Below are 22,081 nucleotides of genomic sequence, written 5' to 3' on the forward strand. Positions count from 1 at the left end.
CAAGCAGTATATTGCTCCCTCCTACGTATATCTCGCGAAGAGACCATGAGGATAAAATCAGAGAGATTAGAGCCCACACAGAATCATACTGAAATACCAACTGATTTCAGAGAGTATGTATAATCCTACAAACAAAGAAGGCCGTTGCTGACATGTTAATATTCCAGAACTATTAATTATTAAACTTGCATAATAGTGACACAAATTGGTTGCAGAAGAATGAAACTCCGACATCAGTGAAGGTCATTATTGCTTCCAGAGGAATGTAATTTTTTCTAATTTCTTAGTAGTGATTTGCTATGCGATGGTTAGTGAAACCATTATCGCTTCATATATCAGTCGCGTTTTTGCTGTATGATTTTCTGTTTCCAAGAATATCTTCAAGTGTCATGTTCCTGGCTTTCTCGCATATTGGATGAGTGTTAAGCGTATTGTGGCTCCTATCAGACCTGTTTAAGTGCACTATAACCGATTCTTGGTAATTGCTGACAGTCACAGTTGTATCAAAGGAAAAAAAATTCATTTCGAAAACATTTTCAGAAGCACGGTACCCCACTGCTAGTATTACGGTTTTAAGACCGGTAAGTCGCTATTAAAGCATGATCCATCGACGAAAAGGTTAGTAGAAGGCAGTGACTTTTCTACCGCAGAGTTCTGTTGTCAGAATTTACCGACTCGATTCTATTATTTTGGATAGGCATGTTTTGTAGTTAGTGTTCAGTTTTTGGAATAAGAAATAGTATACCCTTATGCCTGGCAATATCTGCTCTGTAGTTTCTAGAAGGACGGCATATTCTCGTGATAAAACTGATGTATACAGTTTGATTCTAAACGATATTCAGCAATTTATTACAAACAAACTGTGGAAGACAGAAACACATTGCACATGTCACTGAAAAGAGGAAGATTCAAAGTTTTGTGTTCACTCAGTCACTATGCCATTCACTCAACATGAGCACCACACGATATTCGAGAAATATCGAAACTGTGATCCCATCTATTCCACACAAGAATCAGTATGTCCTTATTTATTGGACCGACAGCTTCACTAATTGAGTTGCTAAGTTTTTGAAGTGTAGCTGCCATAGATGTGACAAAGACTGTATCTTTTATATAAGCCGACAGTAAAAAAATCGCAGAAAGTGAGGTCTGCTGACCTGGAAGACAAAAAACAGGGAAAAATATTTTGTTGTTCATTTCTTACAGTACAACGTTGTGGGATGGTGTTGTTAAGACAGCGCTGCACGTGAAAGGGTACACTGAGGTGGGGCGCCGTCATACATAAAAATGTGAACACTGGTATCTTCGTGAAGGCGAGGAAAAAACCGATTTTGTAGCATGTCCAGGTGTGGCATTCCTGTCACAATTTCCTTCGAAAAAAATGAAGATCCATAAAATTTGAAAACAGACGCGGCAGAAAACACGTTCAGTTTTGGTGAGTCTCTTTCATGTTCGATGACTACGCCAAGATTTTGTGACCTCGAAATTTTTACATTACGGCGCTTTACCTGATAGATGAAACGTCGGTTCCTTGGAAAAAATGAGACGTTCGAGAAAAGTGTTCTCTGCCATACCCTCGAACTGAAATCCGAAATTCGTACCTTCTATTATGGTCACTGGGACGCAGTTGCTGTACTATCTGCAACTTGTATGCCTCATATGGAGGCGTCGTTTCAGAAAAAGCGGCTCGTGGTCAAATTGCGTGCTTATGGAATGTCGTCTCAGTTATGTGACTGGATTTGTGATTTCCTGTCAGAGAGGTCAGAGTTCGTAGTAGTTGCCGGAAAGTCATCGAGTAAAACAGAAGTGATTTCTGGCGTTCCACAAGGTAGTGTTATATGCCCTTTGCTGTTACTTATCTATATAAACGATTTTGGAGACAATCTGAGCAGCCGTCTTCGGCTGTTTGCAGACGACGCTGTCGCTTGTCGACTAATAAAGTCATCAGAAGATCAAAACAAACTGCAAAACGATTTATAAAAGATATCTGAATGGTGCAAAAAGTGTGAGGTCATCCACATGAGTGCTAAAAGGAACTGGTTAAACGTCGGTTACACGATAAATCATTCAAATCTAAAAGCCGTAAATTCAACTAAATATCTAAGTATTACAATAACGAACAACTTAAATTGTAAAGAACGCTTAGAAAATGTTGCGGGGGAAGGCTAACCAAAGAATGCGTTTTATTGGCAGGACACTTAGAAAATGTAACAGACCTACAAAGGAGATTGCGCTTGTCCGTCCTCTTTTAGAATACTGCTGCGCGGTGTGGGATCCTTACCAGATAGGACTGACGGAATACATCGAAAAAATTCAAAGAAAGGCAGCACGTTTTGTATTATCGCGAAATATGGGAGAGAGTGTCACAGAAATGATACAGAATTTTGGCTGGACATCATTAAAAGAAAGGCGTTTATCGTAGCGACGGAATCTTCTCACGAAATTCCAATCACCAAATTTCTTCTCCAAATGCGAAAATATTTTGTTGACACCGGCCTACGTAGGGAGGAACGAGCACCAAGATAAAATAAGGGAAATCAGAGCTCGTACGCAAAGATACAGGTGTTCATTCTTTCCGCTCGCCGTAGGGATTGGAATAATAGGGAATTGTGAAAGTGGTTCGATGAACCCTCTACCAGGTACTTGAACGTGATTTTCAGAGTACCCATGTAGATGCTGATGTAGAACACTCCACACCCTTGTTTGAGGAAGTTGACGACTGCCCGTCTTGTGAACTGCCGAGGCTCCGTACGAACGCGTCTCTTGACACACTCGACATTTTCATCAGACGTGCGAGGCCGCCCAGTGCTCTTCCCTTTGCATATGCAACCAACTTCCAAGAATTTGTTTTGCCTGTTATAAATCTGCTTGTGCCACGCGAGTGGCTGCTAAACTACTGGCTGTTCTTCATGTATTACTCTCCTAGTAGTATATATCGCATTGGATTAATTCGGGCAGCTCTATCGAAAGGAACGTGAAATTTCTATTTAAAAATAATTTTGTTTGTGGCGGGAGACAAAGCAAAGCTTTCCGTCGATCCGGGCGGCGCGTAAAAGACGTGATGAGCTCTCTGCTATATCAAATGGTACCAATTATTTTGCCTTACTTGTCCTATCTTATAATGTAAAACAGAGCAGTATTGAAGGAAAGGTTGCAGCTAATCGTTAACTCTAATCCCCAGAGTATGAGACTCAGCTGTTTGTTGCCACGTTATATTACTATTAATCTTATTGTGTGTGTGATAATAGTGTTGTGTATGCTTTGGGACCAGTTAATCTTGGCCACGTTCTTGTGGAGTGTCACGGCTTCTACAGCCCGGTCGAACCACTTGCAATATCGGAAGGTTTCTCAGAATATTTTGTAAAAGTTTGACCTTCAAATTTATTGTTAGAGTTGTTGTATGCATCTTTTCTTAAAACATTCTTGAAATTGATTTATATGTCACTCGATGTACCCAGTTAAATTTCAGTTGGGTGTTACTGTGAGTTTGTGTACATTATTCCACACATTGCTAAAAGCTTTAAAGAGATCTGGGGATCTTAGAAGTACAGGCTTCAAATGAAATCTTATTTGAAGCCTGCTGTTTTAAGAGCATGTAATTTTTCTCTCAAGTGTTCATTGATTTAAAGAATATTTGCTAAATTTCGCCATACCTGAATCTTTGCCTTGCAATGCTTTTAACTTGCAAACTGGTAACTATACCTTTTAGTTTTGGGAGCAATCCTTTTAAGTTTGCTGATTTATGTGGAATCTTGTTATCTTAATAAATTCTAATTAAAATTTGGAATAAGCAATGATATCCAATTACCATTTGCACAGACCATTCTTATCCTTCCTAGTAGAGGCGTATCGAGGCGTCTCCTTGTATGAATAGAAAATCATTCTGTTCCTCTGTGTGTTATCCGTGGAGACAAGGCAAGCAAACTCCAGTTTCTTCTTTTTTCCTTTAAATTACTATTCACATGCAACGAAAAGAATCGTGAATACAAGAGAGGAAAGAACTTATGATGCTTTAAGATGGTTGGTTGAGAAATGAAAATTTCCTTGGGATCACTTCATTGCCAAATCGCGTATAAGTTTTGCAGTGCTTTTCTTGAGTTAGTTAAGCAACATTTCTGCTGCATTATCGAATGTTTTCCAAGCTTCTTAGTGGTAGATCATGGGAGTTGTGGATAAGCCTGCTTGGTCCAGCACCACACCTCAATGAAACAGTGTGCAGAAAACGACGATTTTTTTTTCACAACATCCTTTGTGCACGCTATCAGTGTCACAGTGTATTATTTATAGCTTTTCATCACATCTCGACCGCACTTCACTTATGGTACTTTTGCCGTGGAGGAGGTGTATGTTTTCAGGAAAGTTACAAAAGAGCATTTGGAGCAGTACCAGCTGAAACTTTGCTTTATTAACCACAGTGAAACGCACAATTAAGTTTCAAAGGCAAGTTCAGATAAATGTACAATAAGACGTATAAGAGTAAGCTGATGCGTAATGAGGGTCCGTCGAAGCCAGGAACTTCCTGCGCTAGCTCCATCATCCGTAGTAGCCGTAGTATCGCCTGTAGTACGGTCTGTAGTAGCCTCCTCCGTAGTACGGGCGGTAGTAGCTGAGTCCGTAGCCGCGGCCGTACCCGTAGTACGATGGGTAGCCGTAGCCGTAGAACTGCGCCGTCCCAGCCGCCACCAGCATCGCCATCACCAGGAGGAGCATCTGAAACGTAGGAGGCTGCTCAGCGACCATCGTACACATCTCGGCAACTGGCTGCAGCTCTAGGCTGTACCTTCAAACTACAGCTGAAATGAGTTTGTGACGTAGCTTTTCTCTAAGAAATGTAAAGGACGGATCATGAAAGGAAATAAAAAGCTGTAGGAAGTGACAGGAATCAATGCGAAAAGTTTTGATCAAGAGCTTAGTAAAAACCAGTAAACCCCTATACTCCAATTCTTTACAGAAGCCAACTCCTAGTGCAAAACTGGACCAAACCACTCATTACATTACAGATAAGTTAATGCACAATGAGATTTTCACTCTGCAGCGGAGTGTGCGCTGATATGAAACTTTCTGGCAGATTAAAACTGTGTGCCGGACCGAGACTCGAACTCGGGACCTTTGCCTTTCGCGGGCAAATGCTCTACCAACTGAGCTACCCAAGCACGACTCACGTGACGTCCTCACAGATTTACTTCTGCCAGTACCTCGCCTCCTACCTCCCAAACTTAACAGAGACTCGAACTTTGGAAGGTAGGAGACGAGGTACTGGCAGAAGCAAAGCTGTGAGGACGGGGCGTAAGTCGTGCTTGTGTAGCTCAGTTAGTAGAGCACTTGCACCGAGTTCGAATCTCGGTCCGGCACACAGTTTTAATCTGCCAGGAAGTTTGTTAAGATAATGTGTTAACCATGAAAGCATGTAAGCGAGATGAAGTTTAAAAAAAGCATTAAAATTATATCAAAAGTTTGTTGGAAGTCATTAAGTGTTCTCATTATCGAACACTGGCTGAATATCCTCTGAATCAAACCATTGTAATTACACAAAATGTATATAAGAGGTAACTTTCTCTCGATCAAAAATTTTAGTCCTACAATTCCATTTTCAAGATATTACAACTCTGAAAAAATAGACACAATCAAAACTGTTGATAACAGTTCATTGAGATACATGGCTTTCTATATCATTGACTGTTTATTGCAATATTGTGAATAACTTGTCAGAACCAGCCTTACACAGTCTGAAAGTTGAGGCGGTTATTTGTCATGTCAGTATAAACAGAAGTCTCGGTTTCGACGACACAAAGTACACTACTGGCCATTAAAATTGCTACACCACGAAGATGACGTGCTACAGACGCGAAATTTAACCGACAGGAAGAAGATGCTGTGATATGCAAATGATTAGCTTTTCAGAGCATTCACACAAGGTTGGTGCCAGTGGCGACACCTACAACGTGCTGACACGAGGAAAGTTTCTAACCGATCTCTCATACACAAACAGCAGTTGACCGGCGTTGCCTCGTGTAAGGAGGAGAAATACGTACCATCACGTTTCCGACTTTGATAAAAGCCGGATTGTAGCCTATCGCGATTGCGGTTTATCGTATTGCCACATTGCTGGTCGTGTTGGCCGAGATCCAATAACTGTTAGCAGAATATGGAATCGGTGGGTTCAGGAGGGCAATACGGAACGCCGTGCTGGATCCCAACGGCCTCGTATCGCTAGCAGTCGCGATGACAGGCATCTTATCCGCATGGCTGTAACGGATCGTGCAGCCATGTCTCGATTCCTGAGTCAACAGATGGGGACGTTTGCAAGACAACAACCATCTGCACGAACAGTTCGACGACGTTTGCAGCAGCATGGACTATCAGCTCGGAGACCATGGCTGCGGTGACCCGTGACGCTGCATCACAGACAGGAGCGCCAGCGATGGTGTATTCAACGTCGAACCCGGCCGCACGAATAGCAAAACGTCATTTTTTCGGATGAATTCAGGTTCTGTTTTCAGCATCATAATGGTCGCATCCGTCTTTGGCAACATCGCGGTGAACGCACATTGGAATCGTGTATTCGTCATCGCCATACTGGCGTATCCCCGGCGTGATGGTATGGGGTGCCATTGGTTACACGTCTTGGTCACCTCTTGTTTCCCACTGACGGCACTTAGAACAGTGGACGTTACATTTCAGATATGTTACGACCGGTGGCTCTACCCTTCATTCGATCCCTGCGAAACCCTACATTTCAGCAGGATAATACACGACCGCATGTTGCAGGTCCTGTACGGGCCTTTCTGGATTCAGAAAATGTTCGACTGCTGTCCTGGCCAGCACATTCTCCAGATCTCTAACCAATTGAAAACGTCTGGTCAATGGTGGTCGAGCAACTGGCTCGTCACTAGACGCCAGTCACTCCTCTTGATGAACTGTGGTATCGTGTTGAAGCTGCATGGAAAGCTGTACCTGTACACGCCATCCAAGCTCTGTTTGACTCAATGCCTAGGCGTATCAAGGCCGTTATTACGGCCAGAGGTGGTTGTTCTAGGTACTGATTTCTCAGGATCTGTGCACCCAAATTGCGTGAAAATGTAATCACATGTCAGTTCTAGTATAATATATTTGTTCAAGAAATACTCGTTTATCATCTGCATTTCTTCGTAGTGTAGCAATTTTAATGGCCAGTAGTGTATTTAACTGGATATTATCATCTCAAGCGAGTTGTTTCGTGCAGACTGGAAAACTGAGGTCTGTGTCTCCTACTGGAGTCTAAGCCTGTTCCCTCCAGCACCGCACACTGCGCTTCATGTCACAGCTAATCGTGAGCGCTCTCCCCTCTCATCGCAACCCCAAGTCACAAGGCGAGGAGTTAGCGAGTAGTAACCTCACCTTGCAGGAAAGAAGGCTGTTGCTTCACGCGAGCGTTGAAGTCGGTGATACGTAAATGGAGACGGAAGAGGCGGGGATATTGTTGTCGGATTTACCGCCAACGGATACCGTCCAAAACACTCAACATCAACACCTGGAATTTGCAACAACATCTCATTTAAGCCGATTTTCGGCAAGGGTGTTGAAAGATCGACTCATAAAGTCATGGGGATCAACCGGACGATCGCAACTGACTGGTTGAGCACCACTGTTCTGGATACTTCGGTGTCCGTTTGAAGGAAACCTGGTTTTTCAAGAATCTCCTTACGTATGACGTCCTAACTCCCGACCTATACGTCGTACGAAGATATGTTTAAGTACATTAAGTGGTCTATTTGGGTACTCGCTGCAAAAGTCTTGCGAATAGAATAAGTAGTAAAGAAGAACGCCTGATGCGGTAGTTTTCACACATCTCAATGTTTATGATGTCATATCTCCTGAACTGTTTCTAGCAATGATATAATTTTGCGGGAACATTCAGTTGTCTACGTGAATATCGTCAGCGAAATGTGTTGTGAGTAGAGTTAGCGGTAATGAAGTAATAAATAAAATCGTTATGGTTAATGTGGCAGTTTTACTGCATGAACACTGACAATTTAGTAAGCGATAAACTATTTTCATTTCATTATTTCGTGGAGGTAACGGAGACAAAAACTTTCTTCAATGTTTGAAATTTTGCTTAAAGTTTGTTGCAAGTCGCTAAGAGCTCTCATTTTTAAATATTGGATGAATAAAGCCTCGGCAGTTGCGTGTGACATGCTACGTAACTTTTCCATCCCCCTTGAGAGGTTGCACGTTCTTACTCCTACAGTGCTTCTCTCCATTGCTTGTTCATCGCAAGTGCGATATGTATCACGCCCGAATAAAATAGTTCCAGTCATTTAGGAAGAAATTATACACACATAGATTCATTTTTATAAGACACAGAGAAACTGACAATGAAAATTTTGTTTCCCCTGAAAGTCGTTTGATAGGCAAGCTGCAACTGAGATCATATGACCGTTTTAGCCGTTTAGTGATATAGATTCATGCAAATGGATGACCTAATTTGGAGCCGCTGAAAGGATTACTACCCTACTAGCCACATGAATATCCTTCTGTGGAACCGGGGAACTGTCCCACAGGTTGCTTTGCCGTTATCACCCACTTTCAGAAAGTTGAGAGATTAAGTAAGACAGCGAAGACTTCGAAACCCCTGTCTTCCCTGTGCACCTCAGAACGACTGGTAAGAAGCATTACCGGGAGGAAGCTCCTGTCAGATTTCCGTCAAGCTGCGTGAGGATCATCAGGATATACCAGCATTGTAAATTATATTCGATCCCCGCTGCCACTATCGAAAAAAACCAAACGCCCATTTCTTGCTACTCGGCAGTTGTGTTGACATCTGGACACAGTAGGACTGCTCATGTCGCTTCTCAAGGACCGAGATGCATTCTTTTATAAGAGGCGATCAAAAAGGTTCCGTTTAAACACTGTAGTGCATATGGAACGTAGCACTACTTCGATGCTGTACATAAGCACCAAGATGTAGGCAAGGGAACTGGAAATTGTTGGTAAGTTCCTATGGGACCAACTGCTGAGGACATTGTGAAACGTCCCCTTAGAACAATTATACATAACTGTGCTTAAACTGACACACAATATTTTTAGCGCAACGCAATCTGACTTCCAAAAATCCCTACGAAAGATTGGCCCTGACTAACATTAACCTATACGTTTCACAAATCACTTACCTCACAAAAATCTTCGTTACTCAAGCTACTGCAATACAGCGAGCGCGACTACTGCCAGCTAACTAAAAGATTCAAACTACGGAAGTCACTAACTACTGATAGGCACAGTTAGCAAATGAAAGATTTTAATAGAGAACGAACAATGTATTTACCTTAATAGTCACAATATATATATCAGTTCATGACACCAATTCTTACAAATTTCAAAACTCCGCCATCTCTCTCCCCACGTCCACCACTGTTGGCGGCTCACCTCCAACTGCGCAACGCTACGCGCTGTTAGCATCCAGCTGCCGCTGCCCAACACTACAATGGCAGACAACAATGCAAACCAGCCAGTGATTTTCTTACAGAGCGCTACGTGGCGTTGGAGTTACCAATAAAAAAACCTAAACAGCCTACTTACAATTGGTCCCTAGACTCACACACTACTTAATTTAACTTAAACTAAGTTACGCCAAGGACAACACAGACCACCCATGCACCCATGCCCGAGGGAGGACTCGAACGTCCGACTGGAGGGGAGGGGGGGGGGGGGGGGGGCGGGTGGCCAGACCGCACGAAAACCGTCATAAGGCGCCTAAGACAACGCGGCTACCCCGCGCAACTGTGGTCAAGGGATTACGGTCTTTCCGACGTGCATCCGTAAATGCCGAAACGTGAACTATTACATTATTACCATTGCTTCCAAACAGGACCAACGTGCTGTTACTCTTTTCTTTGCTGCCGAAGGACAAATACCGGTAGGCATTCATCTGAAAATGCAGAATATCCGACGTCCGCCTATTAAAAACTACCGTTGTGAAATGGTGCGAGTAGGAATGCTGCTGCTTCATGGTAACGCAAATGTCGTAACGCAGAAGTTAAGCCAACAAAAGTGGAAGGAACTCGAGTACCCACCCTATAGTCCTCATCCCTCCCCACGTGATTATCACAACCGCCCACGCTTAAAAAAATACCTTGAAGGGTCGACGATTCCTGTCGGACGAGGATGAGCCTGTTTGGCATACCCGTTCTTGAGCGTAGGCTTTCAAAGAGAACTGTTTGACAGCCCCTTACGATTTATTTCAGTCAACACCTTAGCTCAGTCTCGAGCCGAACGCCTTCTGCGGTCGTAATTTCAAATTAAAACAGAATAGGGCTAAATAAAGCAAACTTTTCATTTATAAAGAACGTCATTACGAGGGCTGCACAGCAGATAAATATACAGGGTGACAATTATTGAAGTACATGAAAAATAAAAGTAAATAGGTTACGAATTACGGCGTGCACACACTTTATTCAACATGTAAACGTCACTACAGATATTCAGATTTAGGTTATGACATGTTCGATATGTCTGCCGTAATTGGCGATGATGTGGCGTAGACGAATAGCGAAATTCTGCATGACCCGCTGAAGTACCTGAATATCGATGCTGTCGATGACCTTCTGAACGGCTGTTTTCAGCCCAGAAATAGTTTTAGGGTTATTGCTGTACACCTTGTCTGTAAGACAGCCCCACAAAAAGGAATCGAATGTGTTCAGATCCGGAGAATATGGCGGCCAATAGAGGCCCATGAAAGTGGCCTCGGGAGTAGCCCAGAACCAGAATGCGGTCCCGAAAGTGCTGCTACAGGACATCAAGCACTCTCATGCCTCGATGGGGTCAAGATACGTCTTGCACGAACCACGTCTTTTCGAAATAAGGGTTGCTTTGGATAGTGGGGATGAAATCATCTTCTGAAACCTTCACGTACCGTTCGGTAGTGCCATCAAGGAATATCGCACCGATTATTCCATGACTGGACACGGCACACCACACAAGCATCCGTTGAGGGTGAAGAGACTTCTCGGTCGAGAAACGAGGATTCACTGTCTCTCAAATGCGCCAATTTTGATAATTAACGGGTGAAGAGACTTCTCGTTCGAGAAACGAGGATTCACAGTCTCTCAAATGCGCCAATTTTGATTATTAACGGGTGAAGAGACTTCTCGTTCGAGAAACGCGGATTCACAGTCTCTCAAATGCGCCAATTTTGATTATTAATGAAGCCATGAAAATGAAAGTGGGCTTCGTCGCTAAACCAAACCATAATGCACATGCTGATTGTTATCATGCCACCCGGTCAACCTTGCAGTTGGAACGTCTTAACGCAAACCGTTCAGAAATTATGGCGATTTTGTGTAATATAGATCAATAATTGTCACTCTGTATGTAAAATAATTTACTGTGCTACTCTCTTGTTTCATTTTCCACCTGCGCATTTCGATAGTTTAAATTTGCTTGGATACAAAAATTTATTAAAGTGTAATGTGCAGCACTGAAGAGCAAATGCAATAACTAGTAACTCAATTCCTACCCCGCTTGCCTTCAAAAGGTGGAACATAATCTACTTTCCAAGTCTCTGCTGAATTGAAAAGGCATCTGTTCTCTCTTCTCTAACACCAGCAATATAACTACACCGCTCTCCACCTGAAAAGAATAATGTGAAGCATCGAAACGTATAGTGGGAGAATAAATCTGTGACTGACGCAGTGGACTGTTTTATTTTTTAATTTATGTAGCCCTTGGTATTTCGAAAGGCTAAGAGTAGCTACAAACGATTACAGGCACTGAGGCGGAATGGTTTCCGATTTACTACACTCGTTCTCCGGTGGGCGCTGCTCCAGGGATTGGACTCCTCAGTTTGGACACCATGTCCGAATCTTCATGACGTAGTATGATTGACGGTTCTCAGTTCCAACAAGATTTGAGTAAAATTAATTCCCTTACCCCCTAGATAGTAGCTGGCAGCTAGTATATGTTTTTTCCGATACTTGATTCACTTACTCAGCATGCTAATCACCATTGAATATTTATGTTTACTGTAATGTGTATAACCTTTAAATACTCATCTTAATTCCTAAATGATCTATGGCGTCAAAGATAAATTTTCTTAGCAACTTTCATCCCAGTTCGTGAGAGAGGTGAGGGTTGTAGATCTTAGATTTTTACCAGAGCACACTGCAAGTGGGGCATAAGGAAATTCCAGTTGGAAGTGCGCATAAGGAAATTCCAGTTGGAAGTGCTTTCATCCGTGTTTTTCACACTTTTATGAACTAGGTAAGAATAAAAAAAAATCATTCAAAGCTATGGTAAGACGTCATTTTTCGACTGTCGGGGTGTGATTTACCTTGTTGTCTGCTGTAACCATATGTTATATTGGCTTTTGCGAAGATAACGTACTGGTGCCAACAACATTGCCACCTGCTGATTCTAATGATACGTCAACATATACCACTGTATCACCTTACAACTTAACTGATGAGATTAATCTGATAACCTCCAATCCTTTTCTCTAGCTCTGAAATGGATGTAAAGAGAGTTAAAGAAGTAACCGCATTCCCGTAGTATGGAATTTGGCACTATTGCTCCAAACGACAAAAGTATCTCTTCCCACTTTCGTTACGTTCTAGCCACTTGTCTGCTTGACTGGTAATACATGCCTCTCATGATAAAAATGAAAAAAAGGGAAAAAAAAGAATACAAATGAGATCAGGCTTCAACGGTTGAAGTTCATTGTAGCTAAATTCTGTCAGGTGTTGTCCAAGTCGTTGTGTACGAGTTACGTCCTACCAATGTTTCTCTTGTTCTGATAGCTTTCATGTGTGTAAGATTCGTACTTATTTGACGATGAGATGATACAGTTAAAAGTATTTCATATAAGAAAAATCTACAATTTGCATTACAAATATTCTTACAACGAGAATATACTAAACTAACCTTTACAAAGACAAGAGACACCTTATTGTAATATACGATATCCGTCCATCAAAAGGTTGTACGTGGAGTGACAGATACATAGAGAAGGAAAGAAATAAATTATGCGTAGCACCTCCCTAGTACGAGGATGAACAATAACGAACCAAGCGCATCCTTCTTTGTCGGATATTTTGGTTTTATTGATATTTAACGCATCAGTTACATAACGAAGAAAAGGTTGGGAATGCTAGTTTTGTTCTTTCTATACTCCATACTTTTATTTTCGGACGAAGATACTACTTAACATTCTAAAAGTGGCTGATAGATGGTGATATGAAATTGTCTCACGACAATCTGTGTTGAGTCAAATTTTTAAAGCCTTCCGTAGGTCCTGTTGTGATGTCATCTAAACCAATTTCATAAATTCTTTCGCTACGTCATTCTACAAATTTAAATGCTGAAGTGTTGTAGCAAAGAAAAAATGAAACTTGTTTAGTGAAACTGGTTAGTAGATAGGTACACAACTGAATACACCACATCAAATCAACATATTTTAAATTTTCGAAAGTACAGTGACATTTAGGCTCCTGTGGGTCACCCCTAATTACAGATGCTTTTCGGTTGTACCTTTGCTTTATGTGTTGTAACACACACACATACACACACAAAACCACTTGCCATCGCAGATGCTCCACAGTCCGACATGAAGAAGGAAACATGTAAGTTGCTGAACACCACAGACAACATTATTGCTGCCTCACAATGAAACTTGTTTAGTAAAACTTTTAGTGAAACTTTTAGTGAAACTTTTAGTGAAACTGGTTAGTAGATAGGTACACAACTGAATACACCACATCAAATCAACATATTTTAAATTTTCGAAAGTACAGTGACATTTAGGCTCCTGTGGGTCACCCCTAATTACAGATGCTTTTCGGTTGTACCTTTGCTTTATGTGTTGTAACACACACACATACACACACAAAACCACTTGCCATCGCAGATGCTCCACAGTCCGACATGAAGAAGGAAACATGTAAGTTGCTGAACACCACAGACAACATTATTGCTGCCTCACAATGAAATACATAACGTACTAGAGTAAAACCAAAATAACCAACGTTCAGGAAAACGACCCACAATAGAATTTAAATTAATGGTGATAACAGTAACTAGCATTACATTAACTGTTAATCTAGATATTTAGACTAGAATAAATATTATCTGTGTTTTGCAGCAGATTTTTTTTGGTTTTTATCCAAACATATTTTACCTGTTTTTGTCATACATCAGCAGTGGTTCAAGAGAATAAATGCGATGATTGCCAGTTCTATATGTTTTCATGTGTAGTGTTTACTGGCAGTAATTGTATGTTTCTGGAGAAAGTAGAAACATGCTAATATAAATTCATTTAAGTTTACAGTTGGTTTATGTTGGTCCTCTGCATCCTGTCCAACAATTTGGAAACAACTCGTGAAGTCATGCTGTAGTATATGGTGCACTGTCGGCTGGACAACTGTTTCCTGGTACGACAGGTTCCTCCTAGGCTACAGCATCCATCTTCTAGCGCCCGTGGAAGATGATCTGTTAGGAGGTTGCGATACTTGTGCGTATTCAGTGTTCTATCTGTGAAACCAGCGTATGAGCTGATGGTTCACTATAACACACCTCGCGTTTGCATTCAATGGACGCTGATATTCCAACGGGATACATGCGGACGTGCATTGTCCTGTTGGAACAGCAAGTTCCCTTGCCGGTCTAGGAATGGCAGAACGATGGGTTCGATGACGGTTTGGATGTGCTGTGCACTATTCAGTGTCCTCTCGACGATCACCAGAGGTGTACGGCCAGTGTAGGAGATCGCTCCCCACGCCATGATGCCGGGAGTTGGCCCTGTGTACCTCGGTCGTATGCAGTCCTGATTGTGGCGCTCACCTGCACGGCGCCAAACACGCATACGACCATCATTGGCACCAAGGCAGAAGCGACTCTCATCGCTGAAGACAACACGTCTCCATTCGTCCCTCCATTCACGCCTGTCGCGACACCACTGGAGGCGCGCTGCACGATGTTGGGGCGTGAGCGGAAGACGGCCTAACGGTGTGCGGGACCGTAGCCCAGCTTCATGGGGACGGTTGCGAACGGTCCTCGCCGATACCCCAGGAGCAACAGTGTCCCTAATTTGCTGGGAAGTGGCGGTGCGGTCCCCTACGGCACTGCGTAGGATCCTACGGTCTTAGCGTGCATCCGTGCGTCGCTGCGGTCTGGTCCCAGGTCGACGGGCACGTGCACCTTCCGCCGACCACTGGCGACAACATTGATGTACTGTGGAGACCTCACGCCCCACGTGTTGAGCAATTCGGCAGTACGTCCACCCGGCCTCCCGCATGCCCACTACACGCCCTCGCTCAAAGTCCGTCAACTGCACATACGGTTCACGTCCACGCTGTCGCGGCATGCTACCAGTGTTAAAGACTGCGATGGAGCTCCGTATGCCACGACAAACTGACTGACACACTGACGGCGGCGGTGCACAAATGCTGCGCAGCTGGCGCCATTCGACGGACAACACCGCGGTTCCTGGTGTGTCCGCTGTGCCGTGCGTGTGATCATTGCTTGTACAGCCCTCTCGCAGTGTTCGGAGCAAGTATGGTGGGTCTGACACACCGGTGTCAATGTGTTCTTTTTTCCATTTCCAGGAGTGTATGATACATCTGGAGCATCCTGTGTTACTGTCCATGTACAGAAGTTAACACGATTCTCACAATTGTTTCCATGAAGCTCTTGATCTGGTAGTTATGGAACCTATGCCGATGGAGAATATATAGCGTACCTGCCTGACACATGCCATTTCCTCGTGCGTGGAGCAAGAACCATAATTTCCACTTCTTGTGTCATGACTTGTTTCCTTCTTTCACGTTGTCTAGGTGTTACACTGCAGCCTCCACGTCAGTGGTTGAAGAGGTTGAGAAATAGTTGCCGAGATGGTTGACATCTATTGGGATATCTTGCCGCATACACCGTTCAAGACCGAACTTCATTCTTCCTATATTCTCCATACACCATGGGCAAGTCGGCTTTTTTTGCATTTGTAAATCCCATCGTGCCCACACGACGTACTGCGTGGACTGTCACACACTGACTAGTAAGTCGCAGTACACTCAAGGAAAATATAAGCCCACTGTAAGCGAACATAACAACACCGTACCTAGCAACTGCCCAAGTTGAATGGCACAAACAGTGTCTGTCTAGAAACTTATCAAAATACAATATCTCGAAAACGACTCACACTGGACTCCTGCAACAAACGCCACTGCAATTTTAATGTACCCGACTTTTAGTTTGTTGAGGCCAACAGATATTCCATTTCAAAAAGTGTAAATTTGCATGAAATATACACTTTGTAAGTACTATTACACTCTGTTGACTAACCCGCCCAGTTAGCTGGGGGCACTAATGTGTTGCTTCCTGGACTCGGATAGGCGAATTAAAGGCGAGGGCCGGAGTGTCGGCCAGCCTGGATGTGGTTTTTAGGCGGTATTCCACATCCCACTAGGTGAATACTGGGCTCGTCCCCACGCACCGCCTCAGTTACCACGACTGGCAGACATTTGAAAATGTTCACACTATTTCATGGCTTACACTAAACACAGACTGCTAGGGTACACTGATTCCGTCCAGAGGGGGGGGAGGGGGGGGGGGGTTACGGTGTGGCGGCAGGAAGGGCATCTGATACTAAGATTGCCAAATTCCATTTTAACAAGGCCGACCCCGCGCTTGTGTGGGACGGAGGCCCAAAGGAAATGATGCTTGTGATTACACTCTGTTGACTGGCTAAAAAAACTAACCACTGTTTATTCCATCAATTTTCTGGAGTGCATCCGGTATATTGTTTTTCTGATATTTTGCCAGGCAACCATTCAGCCAATTTCAAGGTGAGTCCCTTGCAAAATTTTTAAAGAACTTAACTTTGCAGAGTAAAAGCACATACGTCAGAGATAACATGGTTACGACAGCGTCAGTCATAGATAAAATTTTACGACTCTAAGTGCAAAAACACAGCAAGGGCAGAGTCAGTGAAGTCGCAGTGCTTACGAAGTATTTTGTAGGTTATTGTGGATGGCGTATGTTGGAATGCCACGGAGCGTAGACAGTGTGGACTTAGACCTTTTTCTGAGAGCGCAGTCGTGAAATGAGTTTTCACGATTTGTCGAGCTGGAAAAACCCTAATCTCGGTTGAGACGTTCTTCTGCTGACTGTATTTTCACAGCTTCCTTGATCATTGAATCCCGTGAGGCGGTGGCCACTATCTTAGCTTCTCGTAAGCCATGGAATTGCTAGTGGAAATACAATTCATGTTAGGGACTGAAAACCCATGAAGTCAATATCGCACATGAAGTCTTCTTTATTTGTATGGATTACTACTTTCTGTCAACAATCTAGCTATCTCCAGATCATAAACCATTCGTGACTAATGTTGGTGCCATTTCGGCTTCACACATCGTTAAAATTCTTAAAATGACGACAGTCATACATGAAATAATTAAAAACAGTTCTTTTCAAATTATAAACCAAATATTAGGATTTCCATTCAGTAAAATCACTTTAAGCTCCAAATCACATTGAAAATCACGTTCGAGGTCACGGCCATTAGTAGCAATGCGGGACCGTCTTAGCCACCTACAACTTACCTAGATATTCGCGATTATGCATTAAAACTGTCTACCCTGTATATGCTACTGATTGTATCAGTTACTAAGTTTTAATCACATAACGGCTTTGTTTTATGACCACAATTCAATTACACTGGTCACGAATGGTGAACCGTTTTTTATTATGTTATTTACGGATGCTGTCATTGTAAGAAAGATTTTATCGATGTGTGAAGTCGTAATAGCACCAACGCTAATCAAGAATGTGTATTGATCTGATGATGGCTAGATTGTTAGCCGAAACTAGTAATCAATCCAAATAAAGAAGATTTCTTGTGCAAACTTGACTTCATGGGTTTTCAGTTCCTAATAAAAATAAAAAAACTACAACAGATCGCGTATCTCGTGGCTGACAAAGTCAACAAACTTGAAACCAGATATAAATAGTAGTAAAATTTTGAACTCGGATCGGACAATGTTTAGGAAGAATAGGACTGATGCTATGGGGGATGGTGTGTTCATTGCAGTTATAAACTGTTTAAACGCAGTTGAGATCGATACTGGGTCGGACTGTGAAATAGTATGCATAAATCTGTCAATCAGACAAGGGTTGACCATTGTATTAGGAAGTTTTTATAGGCCTCCTGCGTCTGCAACAAACGTCGCAGAACGCTTCAGGGAAGGTCTTGAGTACGTAGGAAATAAATATCCAAATTATCCATTAGTTATAGGTGGAGACTTAAATGTGGCATCCATTGTCTGGGAAAATTACGCGTATATCACAGAGCCAGAATCAAAGACTCGTGTGAAGTTATTCTAGGAGCGCTCTCAACATACAACCTTAAGCAATTGGTTAGTAAACCAACTCGAGATGGGAAAATATTAGATATCTTGGCGACAAATAGACGTGATCTTTTTGAGGAAATTAATCTAGAAGAAGGTATTAGCGACCATTATGTTATTGTGGCTTCTATGTCAGTGGAAGCTGAAAAAGAAATAGCGTAGAGTTCTCTTGTTTGGGAAAGCAAACAAAAGTGTCATTAATGAATATCTTCATAGTCAGCTCCAAGCATTCACCGCGGCACACAAAGATATTGAGCATCTTTGGTCGGAATTTAAAGGTGTTGTCCACCACGTGCTAGAGAAGTATGTGCCTAGCAAAAATATAGGGGAGGGAAAGGATCCATCTTGGTACAACAAACATATTAGGAAGTTGCTGAGAGAGCAGAAAATTTTGTTCAGTCATTTTAAACGTAGTCACTACCACGCTGACAAACAGAAATTATGCGAAATGAAAGCAGCTGCCAAAAGGTCCATGAGAGATTCTTTTAACAAATTTGAAATATTTTATCTGCAAATTCTAAAAATAACCCCCAAAAATTTTGGTCTTACGTAAAATCTATGAACGCTACAAATAATTCAATACTTTCTCTTACTGGCAGTACGGGTAATGTAACGGATGATGATATACAGGATGCTGAAATTGTAAACGTAGCTTTCAAAAACTCGTTTACGGTAGAGGACTGCAGCACCATTCCCCCTTTCAATTATCGAACAAATACAAGGATGGCTGACATAGTATTTAGTGTATCTGGGATTGTAAAACAGTTAAGATCTTTAGACGCCAGGAGGGCATCTGGCCTAGGCGATATCCTCGTAAGATTATATGTTGACTACGCTACAAATATAGCACCATTCTTATCCATCATCTATAATTGTAACAGCGAAAAGTTCAACGGGACTGGAAGAAGGTCCAGGTCATAGCAATCTATAAACAGGGGAGAAAGTCGGATGTCCATAATTACGGACCAATTTCACTGACATCGATTTGTTGTAGCATCATGAAACATATTTTTGATCAGACATAATGTCCTTTCTAGACTCTGAGAATCTCATCTGCAGAAACCAGCACAGTTTTAGGAAACAGCGGTCATGCGAGACACAGCTGGCCCTCTTTGTGCATCATATACAACAGATTCTAGATACCGGCTCCCAGGATGATTCCTCGACTTTCGAAAGGCTTTCGACTCAGTTCCGCACCGTCGCTTGCTCCAAAAAGTGCAAGCTTACGGCATATCCGATGACGTATGCGGATGGATAGAAAGTTTTCTAACAGACAGGGAACAGCATATCGTCCTGAACGGGGTGACTTCAACAGAAACAAGCGTAAGTTCAGGTGTGCCCCAAGGCAGCGTAATAGGCCCGCTGCTTTTTACGATTTACATAAACGATCTGGTGGATGGTATTGACAGCGGCATTAGACTGTTTGCCGATGACGCTGTAGTCTACAGGAAAGTAGTATCACACGAAAGTTGTGAAAAATGAATGAGGATTTGCAGAAAATAAATGCGTGGTGTAATGACTGGCAGTTATCTCTCAATTATAGTAAGTGTATTCTACAGCGTATAACAAGGCGAAAATCCCCATTAATGTACGAGTTCACAATAAATGCCCGGTCTTTGGAAGCGGTAACATCCGTCAAGTATCAGGGTGTGACTATTCGAAATGACCTCACATGGAATTATCAGATTACACAAGTAACGGGCAAGGCGCACTCTAGATTGCGGTTTATTGGTAGAATCCTGAAGCGATGCAGTCCTCCAACAAAGAAAATTGTTTACAATACGTTAGTTCGTCCAGTCTTGGAGTATGGTTCGTCAGTATGGGACCCATACCAGTCGGATCTGATTCAAGAGATTGAGAAGGTCCAAAGAAGAGTTGCAAGATTCATGACTGGTACATTTAGCCATCTCGAGAGCATTATAAATGTAACTTTTAATCCGTCTTGATTGCAAAATGCTTATTCATATGACCGGTTTCGGTTCCTTTAGAGTCATCTTCAGGTCTGTAACGATAATGATACTGATTTACTATTTCACGAATACAAGCCGTTTTCATCCTATCTAATCAACATCAAATGTATAAGAACGTACCTGATATTTCGGTTACAGGAGTAACACGTCCAAATACAGCAACTTTCACATGCTGCGTCACATAAAAGTGTTTGGCAGAATGCATGTCATTTATATTAACTATAATAGTATTAACAACAGGTGGCGTCTAATACATTTGTTACATTACACATGCACATGCTATATTCAGAATTTAGTATGTCCATATGTAATGTAACCGAAACCGATCATATGAATAAACATTTTGCAATCAAGACGGATTAAAAGTTACATTGTAAAATCACTTTTTGCGGCTATCCTATCAGACATTATGTCTGTTTTTGCAAAGCGTTGCAAATCTCATAGAAAATTTGAAGTGGGATTCACTTGCAGATAGACGAATTTACTATGTCCATATGTAATGTAACCGAAACCGATCATATGAATAAACATTTTGCAATCAAGACGGATTAAAAGTTACATTGTAAAATCACTTTTTGCGGCTATCCTATCAGACATTATGTCTGTTTTTGCAAAGCGTTGCAAATCTCATAGAAAATTTGAAGTGGGATTCACTTGCAGATAGACGACGCACTGAACAGAAGGGGCTGCTAACTAAATTCCGAAATCCGATCTTCGCCAAGGTTGTAGAGTATGTATTATTACCAGCAGCTTTCAATTCGCGTAATGATCACCATTCAAAGATAAGGGAAATTATAGCTCGTACTGGGCGTTCAGACATTCGTTTTCCCTCCCGCGATTCGCGATTGGACCAGAGGGGGGTGGGGGGGGGGGGGGGTGGGACATGACTTTGGCGCGAATTTTGCCCTCCGCCACACACTGATTGGTTGCCAGCAGAATATATATGTAGACACCTCAGATTTTTAGGCTTTAGTAGGCGAGTGTATCGCTGGTGTTCAATGCAAATGTTATTTTACGATGCGTATTGTTCGTCTTGTTTACATTTTACCGCGTCCACAAAGATTTTCGTATATACCTTCCTTTCCGTAAAAGAAGATCATCCTTCACAGATCCCAGAAGAGCTGTCGTCTTGCACTATCGGTAAATGATGGAGTATTAAATCCACCGCGAAAACCTCCAGGAACCATTAGTTATTTACGCCAAAATGACTGATAATAGCCACATATGAGGCAGACACTACTTACATTTTAGAAATAATTTGTAAATTGGAGCTCATGATTTTGGAACTGTAGAAAATCTAAATCAGGGTACTTGAAACGCAAACAGAATCCTGCTCCTGCCGAAGAAATACGTATTGTCCTAACAGACATGCCGCATCGCTCGATAACAACAACAAAATCAGCCTACTGGCGTTACGTCTCACACACTTACCGGGATTCCTGACATGGTTCTTGCGCTGGCTTCCTTCGAACTACGTACCTTCATCTCTGGGACCGATCTTTTGTTCCATATATACTGAGTCTCCCACGTGACGTTGCTGCATATAGCAGGTTCCATCTCTCTCACAACTGTCCCTTTTTGCACGCACTTCGCGGTTGCAGACGGAAAGTCAAAGCTCGGACAGGACGATCCCAACTTGCGAAACTGTGGGAAAATTCTACGGTCAACGACTGCGCAGAAGACGCTTTTTCTGTTCCGACTGACTGCCCACAAATTTACCTCGTGTAACGCTCCCGTCTAAAC

The 22,081-nt window shown here is 42.4% G+C and overlaps 1 long non-coding RNA gene and 1 other non-coding gene across 2 annotated transcripts; both read right to left on the bottom strand.

Moving 5' to 3' along the window:
• Nucleotides 1-4,385: 4,385 nt before the first annotated feature.
• LOC126266820 (uncharacterized) lies at nucleotides 4,386-21,818 on the bottom strand. Its single transcript, XR_007548933.1, has 2 exons — nucleotides 21,770-21,818; nucleotides 4,386-4,710 (listed from the first exon to the last, which is right to left on the bottom strand). It is a non-coding gene; the product is annotated as an uncharacterized LOC126266820 (long non-coding RNA).
• Nucleotides 5,080-5,154, bottom strand: Trnas-cga (transfer RNA serine (anticodon CGA)). Its single transcript has one exon. It is a non-coding gene; the product is annotated as a tRNA-Ser (tRNA).
• Nucleotides 21,819-22,081: the final 263 nt, after the last annotated feature.

This window comes from Schistocerca gregaria, chromosome 4, assembly GCF_023897955.1.
Source record: "Schistocerca gregaria isolate iqSchGreg1 chromosome 4, iqSchGreg1.2, whole genome shotgun sequence".
Taxonomy (NCBI): domain Eukaryota; kingdom Metazoa; phylum Arthropoda; class Insecta; order Orthoptera; family Acrididae; genus Schistocerca; species Schistocerca gregaria.